Here is a 10,112-nt window from a genome sequence, read left to right on the forward strand (position 1 = left end):
GAGTGAGTTGAACAGTGGCATCGGCTACCACAGTGGACTGTCATGATAACCCCTCCAACTTCTGCCTCAGCTAGTTCTCAGATCCAGAGCCAACCAAGTGAAGGGGTGACTGGATCCCATTGTAGAGAACTCTGTAAGACCGCAGCAAACTGTCCCCAAGTGGAAAGTCCACCAATCCTCCCCCAAAGCAGGCAAAGCCAACTACCTAAGTAATTACACACAAAACCAGAAGACTGTTCATGAGATGTTTCAAGGACTTGAGTAAACACAAACATTCCCGTTATAAAGAGGACATTGACATTGGTCCAGGCAGCGGTGGTGTGCTCCTTTAATCCCAGCACTTGGGAGGCAGAAGCAGATGGATCTCTGTGAGTTTGAAGCCAGCCTGGTCTAGAGTGAGTATCAGGACAGCCAAAACTACATAGAGACATCTTGTTTCAAAAAAGGAGGACATTGGAAACACATGACCAGTGGAGTCTGGACACAAGTCTGTGACAGATTTAATGTGTTTGTAGATGCACCCTGTGTTCATTTCCGAGTATAAAATGGAGAAATATGGGCCAATGGGATTTTGTACTGACTGTTTGGCTTATGGAATCAGAGCTCCATGCTGGCCCTTAAGCTTCTGTGTCTCAGCTTCAACTTGTCCAGGTCCTGACTCCACCCTACCTCACCTCCATCTCCCACCCCATCCCTGCCACCCCATCACCACCACCACCATTGATGCGCTGCTCTGTGATGCTCGTGATGAATGCAGGAACTTGGGCTTCTCTTTGCTGTGTGATGCTGTAAGCATTGCCTGGGCCTCACTTCTCACCCAGGGCCGGGCAATGGGTTGCGGTCATAGCACCAGCTCTTGCAAGACCCAGATCACAATAACTCTGGAAAAGCCAGCAATGGCTAGCAAGGCCTCCTTAGAGTTCTGAAATCCCATGGCCCCCGTTTCTGCTGAAAGTCACCAGAATAAGTGGAGGAGTGTCTTCCTTTAAGAAGCTTGAGATTTGGTTCCTATCCGAAGCTCAGTAATTCCAACTTCTTCCAGATTCTTTCACCACGACCTACGACAGTCACTGTCTTCCGTTCCCATCTCTTTCCAGTTTAGGAACTAACAATGCTTTGTGTTACGCTTTCTCTTTAGATAACCTGTGTGGCATTTGCCTCCTGACATATATATTAGAGGGAAAGCCAGAGGATACTAAAACGAAAAAAATCAGAAATTAGGAAGAAAGACAGAAGTGATAGCTAAATTAGTGACCTTAAGGAGATCATATGCTGGTCCCTACCTTGCTGGTATTAGGTCACCTGCCTAGAAGGCAAGTATACTATATTCTGTAGGAACAAAGCCTGGTCTTGGCCTTTAAACATAAAGCAAAGAAAAACCAGCCTACAATTCACAATCCCAGAGAACATAGACAAAGGGGACCCTAAGAGAGACGTACATGGATCTAATCTACATGAGAAGCAGAAAAAAAACAAGATCCCCTGAGTAAATTGGGAGCATGGGGACCTTGGGAGAGGGTTGAGGGGAGGGGATAGGCAGGGAGGGAAGCGGAGAAAAATATATAGTGCAATGCAAACAATTTTTAAAAAAGCCTGGTCTGCATACAGAGCAAAGAGCAGAAGGTGTACTGTCACCCCACATCTTTCACGCACTGCTCTTAGATAATCCAAAAGCGCGGTGTGCCATGGATGGATCCTCATATCAGCTTCTTAGATTCGAGCCGCAGTTCTGCCGGGATCTGCATCTGTTGTCCATTAGCCTTTCTCACGGGTCACCATAAACTTCCAGATCGGCTCTGCCTTTGTCTTTCATGTCATCGGAGTTATTTTAATGACAGCTGCATACGGCTGCATGGTGGAGGCGGCGAGCCATAGGGTGCTTTGATCTGAACTCTGCAGTATTCCATCTTGGGCAGCAGAAGGTAGGGTTCCCGGGGGGGGGGCTCACATGGGCAGTCTTCCCATGTAGAGCCACAGTGGAGGTGATGGGCGAGCAGACATGAGCTTCGCCACTGAAAGAAATCTTCATCAACGCAGCCCTTCCAATGAGCCTAGGAGAGAAAGAGGAGGGATGGACAAAGGGAAGGGAAGGGAATGGAGAGGTGAGAGAGGAAGAGGAGGAGGAAATAGAGATTTCAGAGACCCTAAGTCATAATTATTTCTCCCGGGACCTAATAAACAGCCATTCAATAATGCTTGGAATATTTTGAGAAGAATTTAAAAAACGATTTCTTTTTATAGTCAGCATTACAAGCTATTTCATCCTGCAAGTGACATTTTAATGACCAAACAATCGCTGGGCTGCAATAAATCCTGGAAGGCTAGGGGGTGGTTTTCGTTTGGGGCTAGGTCATGATTTAAGTGATTTTTCATGGGTTAAATTCCATTATGATCTGGGTGACACTTCTTGTAATAATAACCTCACTGTGCGCGCCTTCTTGTCATATTTATCTTCCCTGACCAGCTGCCACTCACACTATGACCCTGGGATGGTGGCAGTCAGCTCTGACCTTTGCAGTTAGGAAACCAGAAGGCATTAATGAGCTACCAAGCCACCCTCACCCTAATTAGCTGTCTCCTGCAGCTGCAGGGGGAATCTTTCTACACTGGGATTTGAGAGGAAATTAGTCTCTGCAAAGAAAAAACAAGACAGAGAAACAAGGAAAGAATGGCGGCAAGCCCCAAGGAGCTACTGAGCCAAGTTGTACACGAAGGACCTCCGATACCTGCAGCCTGAGTCTGAACACTTCCGGTGGGGACGGTGACACCGGTTAAAGGGTCCCAGCACACATGCAGTGCAACACACCCCAAGAGGTGCTCAGCAGCAAGGAGTGATGAGACCAGATAAAAGAGCCTGTCTAGCAAATCATATGTGGTACATGTGTGAAGATAAAACATTTGGGTTACCCAGATATCTAACACTGAATCTTGAATTAGGGTCTGCAGTTTTCCCTTTGAATTACACATGTGTTCCATGGTGCACACACAAAAGCACACACACACACACACACACACACACACACAAACACACAAACAAATGTAATGAAAACATGTCATACTCAACAATAAAAAATCCTATGGAACTATATCTCTGTTGGGGTGTATGTATGTAAGTGTGTGTGTGTGTGTGTGTGTGTGTGTGTGTGTGTATTAATGCTCACATGTGTGTGCTTGCATGTGGAGATCAGATAAGACAAGACCTTTCACTGAACCTGACTCCATTACTGGGGCATAGACTCTGCTGTACCTAGCTTTTCACACGGGTCTTGGTGATCCGAACTCAGGCCTTCCTATTTGCAAAGCAGGCAGATTACCCACGGAGTCTTCTCCCCAGAAGCTGTAATGAGTACCTACAGGAGAGAGGTCATCTCAAACCACAGCCTGAGCTCCTTACTCGGATCCTATGGTCATGACCTGAGAATCTACACTATGAACAAACGCGGACCAAGTTTTTCCTGGATTCTGACTTCTAAAAAGTCCAAATGGATAAAGGTTGAAACTAAGAACTGTGGCAAAACCCTAAGTTCACCCTGATTGTCTTCGGTGATGATCCAAGCACAGCGCATTCTAGACGCCATGCAGATGAAGCAGTAGTGCAGCCCAGAAGCCCTGTGGCTGCTGCAGTTTTGATCGCGTTCCTCAACCAGCCTTTTCATTTCCAAGTGGCTTGTGATCCCTAGGATGAAAAAAGGCCAGCTTTCCCAGCGAGTACCCAATTTGCTTAGAAATGGCCTCGTAATTATAGAGAAGTCAGAAGGAAGAGCCATGGCCTCTATTCTCAGAGAAATAAAAGAGATTATTTACATCTACCCTGTGGAATCAGAAGCAAACACATTCTAAATTGGTCTCCGACCTTGAGAAGAAAGAGATCTGAGCAAGTCGCAGCGCCTGGAGAAGGCTGCATGGGGGAATGTGGGTATTACACTGAATTTGGCTCGGAAAAACATTGGACTGGACTAGGAAAAAAGAAAAAGAGTTGGAACAATGACATGGTATCTGGAAGGAACCAGCATGTCAGAAGCCAAAGGCTTGGGTCCAGCAAAATATTAGATTTCTACGTGGAGCTTAGATTTCACTTAGCTTAGAACTCACAAGAGTTGGGAAATGGGCCCAGACTGCAACTTTCTGGGTAATTTCTGTTGGAAAAACAAGTGGAGGTTGAACAAAGTCTGGGTTCCACGCTTGGGTCTGCCATTTCCTGCCATGACGAGAGAGCATCCTTTCAATGGGCTCCCGGTGCCTGTCATCTCCCTTTTCCTCCTTGATGGGACCAATACTGCTCACCTCAGCAGGGTCTCCTGGAGGCAAACAAGAGAAGTACACAACCCACCAATTAGAAGGAAGTTTGAGAATTTACAGAAACAAGCAGTGAAGGCAGGAGGTAACCAGAGGAACTTCTCAGGCAGGCTGAACTATGATTGCAGGCTCCAACTACAGGGGAGAAACTTAACGCCTCATTCTGAGCTAACCAGAGAAAGAAAGCACCCTGGGCACCCAGGGCCATGACTCTAGTGTTCACAGGAGAGATTGATCCTTGCTTGAACAAAAGATGCCCGAGGATCACCTTCACCTACACAAAGAAGAGATGAGTTGTGTTTGGTTGCAGGTAGTTAGAAAACAGCGCTCTGTCAGCTTCCGGTTTCCCACAGAGCCAGGGAGAACGGAGGAGAGGAGGCTCACATGACACTCCATCAATGTCAGGTGAGCTTTACCCCTTTTGCACTCCCTCCCTGGGAAAACCAAGCCCAAAGGAAGGCCTGTGGCTGGAAGGACAAAGCAGATCATTCTAGACTCCATGAGGGCTAAGAGGGCTCCCCCTCTGTACAGCTCAAAAGGAATGTTCAGAGATGTTCTCATTCTCACATTGACTTTTCCTTTGAGTTTAAAACCTCACTTTAAAGCCCCTTTGTTTATCATTTTTAAAATGTGGAGGGAACACCACAGACATCAAGTAACACAGTGACATCTGAGTTACTCCAGAGCAGGTGACTTCTTTGAAACACTTTGTTTGCAATTGAGTGGTTTTCTCCAGGTGAGCAGAAGCACCAGAGTTAATGATATTTTGTGGCCAAGATGTAGACATAAGCCTTTACTGATGCCTATAAACCTCACCTGCATAGAGGCCCATCAGTGGTAGCTTGACAAGTTCTTGCAATGTGTGGACCCCCAACTGTCTACCTGTTTTAGGATGGAGCCAGAGACTCAGGCTTCCACCAACGAATCACCCCCAGATTGCCAATTAGCTGACTGCTAAGCCCAAACTCAGAGTGCTGGAACTTTTTGAACATTCATCTAAAAGATGTCCACCAGTCTGTCCATTTCAGGGTCAGAAGGAGAGGTCTCTACACTGGTGACTATGCCAACTCAGTCGTCTCCTTGACCATTTATATGAGCATGCACGGGCAGGTGCTTGGTGTCTGGTGTTAGAAAATGTATAGTAATAAATCCACTATGGCAGACCAGATAGTCTAAAAGCTGCCCAGGTGTGAGAGACCACGAAAGGATTTCAGTCTGAGCATCCATTTCTTATGTTTGATTTTATTTTACTTTTGAGATGGGGTTTCATATATCCTAGACTGGCCTCAAACTCACTCTGTAACAGAGGATGACCTTGAATTTCCAATCTCCCTGCCTCTGCCTCCAGAGTGTTAGGATTTTAGGCACGCAACCATGACCAGTACTGAAGATTGAACCCAGGGATTCCCACGTGCTAGGCTAATTACTAACTAAGCTATGTTCTCAGCCTCTGAATCTTCACTGAAAAAATTTCATCTGAAAGCAGTGTGGAGACAGGATGACAGGATGACAGGACAGAGCTGCCCTCCGTATGTAGCACATGGCACAGATGAGGCCTAGGAGCGCAGACAGTCTCCAGCCACCCTTACCTGCTGACCTTCATATCCTCCCCAGAGGCCCTTGATTTTACAGTGTATACTGCAGCCAAAGTCACTAACATATCAGTGAACAACAACCTTAGTACTAAATCACAACTATTTTTATTATCCAAAATAGTTCTGTGACAGTTGTATAATCAAAATAATTGTGAGATAGAGTAAATTGTATCATCTACAAACTCCTACACTGAGTGCCCAACTGCCAATACAATTGTCCATAGAGAGATGCTAATGTAAACACACACATACCTAAAAACCAAAGACAAACTCACTACAGTGGGGTCTTATTCTGGCATGACCTGTGTTCTTGTAGGAAGCTGGGGCTGGAGAGATGGCTCAGCAGTTAAGCGCACTTACTCTCTTGTAGATATCTAGGTTCAGTACCTGAGACCCACATGGTGGCTCACAACCATCTGTAACTCCAGTTCCAGAAATCTGACACTCTCTTTTGGCCTCTATGAACTTTTGCATCCTTGTAGTGCACATAAACTCATGTAGACACATATACAAAACAAATACACTTTTAGCAAGGAAGTAGAGGATACTCAGGAAGCAGACACATATGCACAGATACGGTCCCTCACTCCTTCCAGGCACAGAAGAGAAGCCTTGTGAGAACACAGGAAAGGCAGCCATGTGCAAGTCAAGAAGACTCGTCAAGCGCCAACCCAGCCCACATCCTGTAGAACTGTGAGAAAATGAATTTGTTTTAAGTCATCCAGATTGAGTTACAGTTATCCCAGGGTATCCAGGGGCATTGGTTCTCAGATCCCAAAATCCTCAGATGCTTAAATCCCATATTTAAATATCACCTATTAGTTTATGACAATGTACATCCTCCCACATGCTGTTAGTCATCTCTAGATCACTTATAATGCCTTGATTAGATGGAAACTCTGGGCAAATAGTTGTTGGGTTGTACCATTCAGGGAATCATGGCAAGAGGAAAAGCCCATGCATGCACAGCACAGATGCAATCTTAAAAAAAAATATTTTCAATGTGCAGTGGGTTGAACTGGTGTGTGCCATACTGACAGTTACAGAACAGCAGCTGCATTTTGCTATGGTGATCATGGAACATTAACATGGTTCTCCTTTGAGAAAACTGCAAAAGCCTTCTATTATCCATTTCTCATAGTTATAAATACTGTTCCCGAGTCCCCCTTATGATAAAAGGACTGGAAAGGCTAGAGGTTGTTTAATTTTCAAGAGCTGTAGGGTCCTTTCTAAAGATTGCCATGGTGATTTCAGTCATTGAAATCTCTTCTGAGATTATCCATGACCTACCGAAGCAGAATCCGCCCTCTGATGAAGAACTTCAGATATTGTTATATTGGGTTTGAGTTAAGAAAAATCAGCCATTTTCATAGAATTAGACAAATATGTCTGAAACAAATATGTTTCCTTTTATTTTCTATTTACTTTCGTTGTTCTAGGTAGTTGACCTAATTTGCTTTTTATTGCTATAATAAAAACTGTCACCAAAGCAACTTGGGGACAAAAAGGTTTATTTCATCTTACAACTCCCAGGCTACCATCCATCATGAAGGGAAGTCAGGGCAGGAAGGCAGGCAGGAACTGAAGCAGAACCCATGGAGAAAGGCTGCTTACTGGCTTGTTCTTCAAGGCTCACTTTTTGAGCTTATGCAACACAAAACCATCTGCCAAGGGATGGTGCCACCCACAATGATCTGGGTCCTCCCACATCAACCATTAAGCAAGAAATGCCCCCACGGACTTGCCTGCAGGCCAATATGATGAAAGCATTTTCTGAATTGAAGTTTCCTCTTCCCAGGTGATCCTGGCTTGTGCCAAGTTTACAAAAATCTAACCAGAACAGTAATAAACATTTAATTCCATCTATTTAGTTTCTAAAAGTTCAGGGATCAAAGGAACAACAGTCAACAGTGAGAAAGAGGCTAAGAGTCATAATTTCCAGCTGTAGAAGTCTTAGATGTGGGCCAGTGAAGTGGCTCAGCAGGTAAAAGCCCTTGCTGCCAAGCGTGATAACCTGAATTTGATCTCCATAACCACAAGGTAGAAAGAGAGAATGGACCATAGTCATAACACAGAGCAAGTGCATGCAGACACACACAGAGAGAGAGAGAGAGAGAGAGAGAGAGAGAGAGAGAGAGAGAGAGAGAGGAGAGAGAGAGAGAGAGAGAGAGAGAGATGAAATAAAAGTTATAAAAAGAAGTTCTTGTTGTAAAAGCACAAGGAGCCATGATCATGGGAAGTAGGAGTTGATATTGGCACAAAAGACCTCATATTTGTCCGAATGAGTTAGATTATGATGCAGTAACAAAAATCTCAGTGAAGTATTCCCAACTATATTGGTTACTTTTTTTATTTCTATAACTGACAAAAGCCATTTCTGGAAGAAAGGGCTTGTTTGGTGTTTTGTTTATGTTTTGGGGAGATCGCTGTTTAAGAAGATTTAAGGCCAATCACAGTGGACAAAGCATAGCATTGGGATCATGAGTTGGCAATGCTGTACCCACAGCCAGGAAGGAAATATCAGGAAAGGAAGTGAGGCCATGCTAAACTTCAAGACCCACTCCCACACTTACATCACAACACCAGCCCCACAGCTTAACTCTCACTCACAGAGTCCTCTGCAGCTAACTGGCTCACCATACAGCTTCCTTCCAAGACCGACTAAAGGTCATCATCTAAAAGAGGTCTGCACAGTCACTAAAATAGAGAAAAAGAAACACATGAATCCAAATGGCTTTCTTCACTGCCTCAGCAGGCTGGGATGCTTCAGTCCACCTGGCCAGCACTAGCCATGGGCCACCAGAGTTCACCTGGGTTGAGAAATATAGTTTCCCACATGCCCAGAGAAGGCTGCCTGGAAATGGACTTGAAAACACCATCTTTTCTCTGTCGCAGTCCCCCAACAGTGAAAACTACTAGATTGGGAAATAAACATTTCCGATTATCTGTCCCCAAAATTGAGTCTCGAGTGGAGCCTTTCTTCAGGGTGTGGCTACTGAGATGGTGTGAAACTTGCCCTCCTTCCCCTGGCAATGTGGCAGAAACCACTAGATGAGCAAAAATACAAGACATTAAACTCTACAAGGTTTGGAGAGAAAGCATACCTCAGGCTGAAATGGCCTTCCATCTTCCTGACTCTTTCTTCTTTATTCGAGATCTTGGGAAAGACAGAACAGTCCACCCAAGAGCAGCATGGACGGGGACAGCAGGCCTGACTCACCCACTTGGATAAAGACCCAACTGAAAGAACTGGGAAGATGCCCAAGCTCTATAGGAGGGGATGTCACAGGGCAGAAACGGAGGGGAACATCCTGCACTGAGCACAGATGGCAGCAAGTCAGTGTGGGGCAGGACCATGCCTTAAGGCACACTAACCCTGCCCAGAGGTAAATACCGCTCAGAGAAAAGTCCAGGCACTGAGCAGTTAGTTTGGTAGCTATGGAGACCAACTAAAAGGGGGATGAACCCAGAAGCATTCTCTGCATCACTTCTGTCAGGAAAGGGACAGAAGGGTACCTTCTCTGAGAAAAGGTCAGCACAAAGGAAGAGAGAGAAAGAGAGAGAGAGAGAATTAGATATGTTCGATAGTCTCTCTTATTTAAACTGCAGCAGGGTTTCAGGGCTCATTGCTCTAGACCAAGGCTCCCCAGTGCTCCACCTCCCTTTGCCATCACTGTAGCAGGTTTGATAATCAAAGTCTGGCCCTGCAGAGACAGACACTGTGGCCTCCATCTGCAATCCAAGGACCGCACAGTTAGGGGTCGAAAGGAGGAAGATGAGGATTGGTTCTCAAGCCTTTCCATCTCTGTCTCCAGCACTTAGTGACCAGGATGTAAGCTAGGTGGTCAGTAACACAGGGTCTGAATGAACAGAGGCCCAAAGATGGAATTAGCTCTCTCTCAGCCAAGGAAGCGGCCACAAAGGAAGGCACCACCATCTGCAGGGGGGTGAATGTGTAGCTGACAGCTGGCCCAATAGCAAAGCAAGCTGAGAATTACATCCTAAAATAATCCGCCTGGGCTGTACTTATGGTCATCCAGGGTCCCTCTCAGTTAACCTTTGTGATCAGGGTGTTTAGGGTTGGGGACGTAATGGCAAAAGGAGAATTGTAAATCCCATATCATTCCACTGCATCTTATGTACCCCCTCCAGGAAGCCTTGTGTGACTAACAGGGTCTCGGCAATCTTTGAACTCTGTTATCCCTGATCTCTCCTTTGAGT

General features: G+C 45.5%; 1 long non-coding RNA gene across 1 annotated transcript; it reads right to left on the bottom strand.

Moving 5' to 3' along the window:
• Positions 1–236: 236 nt before the first annotated feature.
• LOC148119660 (uncharacterized) lies at positions 237–9,123 on the bottom strand. Its single transcript, XR_015735036.1, has 2 exons — positions 8,996–9,123; positions 237–2,051 (listed from the first exon to the last, which is right to left on the bottom strand). It is a non-coding gene; the product is annotated as an uncharacterized LOC148119660 (long non-coding RNA).
• Between the last annotated feature and the right edge of the window lie 989 nt (positions 9,124–10,112).

The sequence above is a fragment of the Myodes glareolus genome, chromosome 15 (genome assembly GCF_982192425.1).
Source record: "Myodes glareolus chromosome 15, mMyoGla1.1, whole genome shotgun sequence".
Lineage (NCBI taxonomy): Eukaryota > Metazoa > Chordata > Mammalia > Rodentia > Cricetidae > Myodes > Myodes glareolus.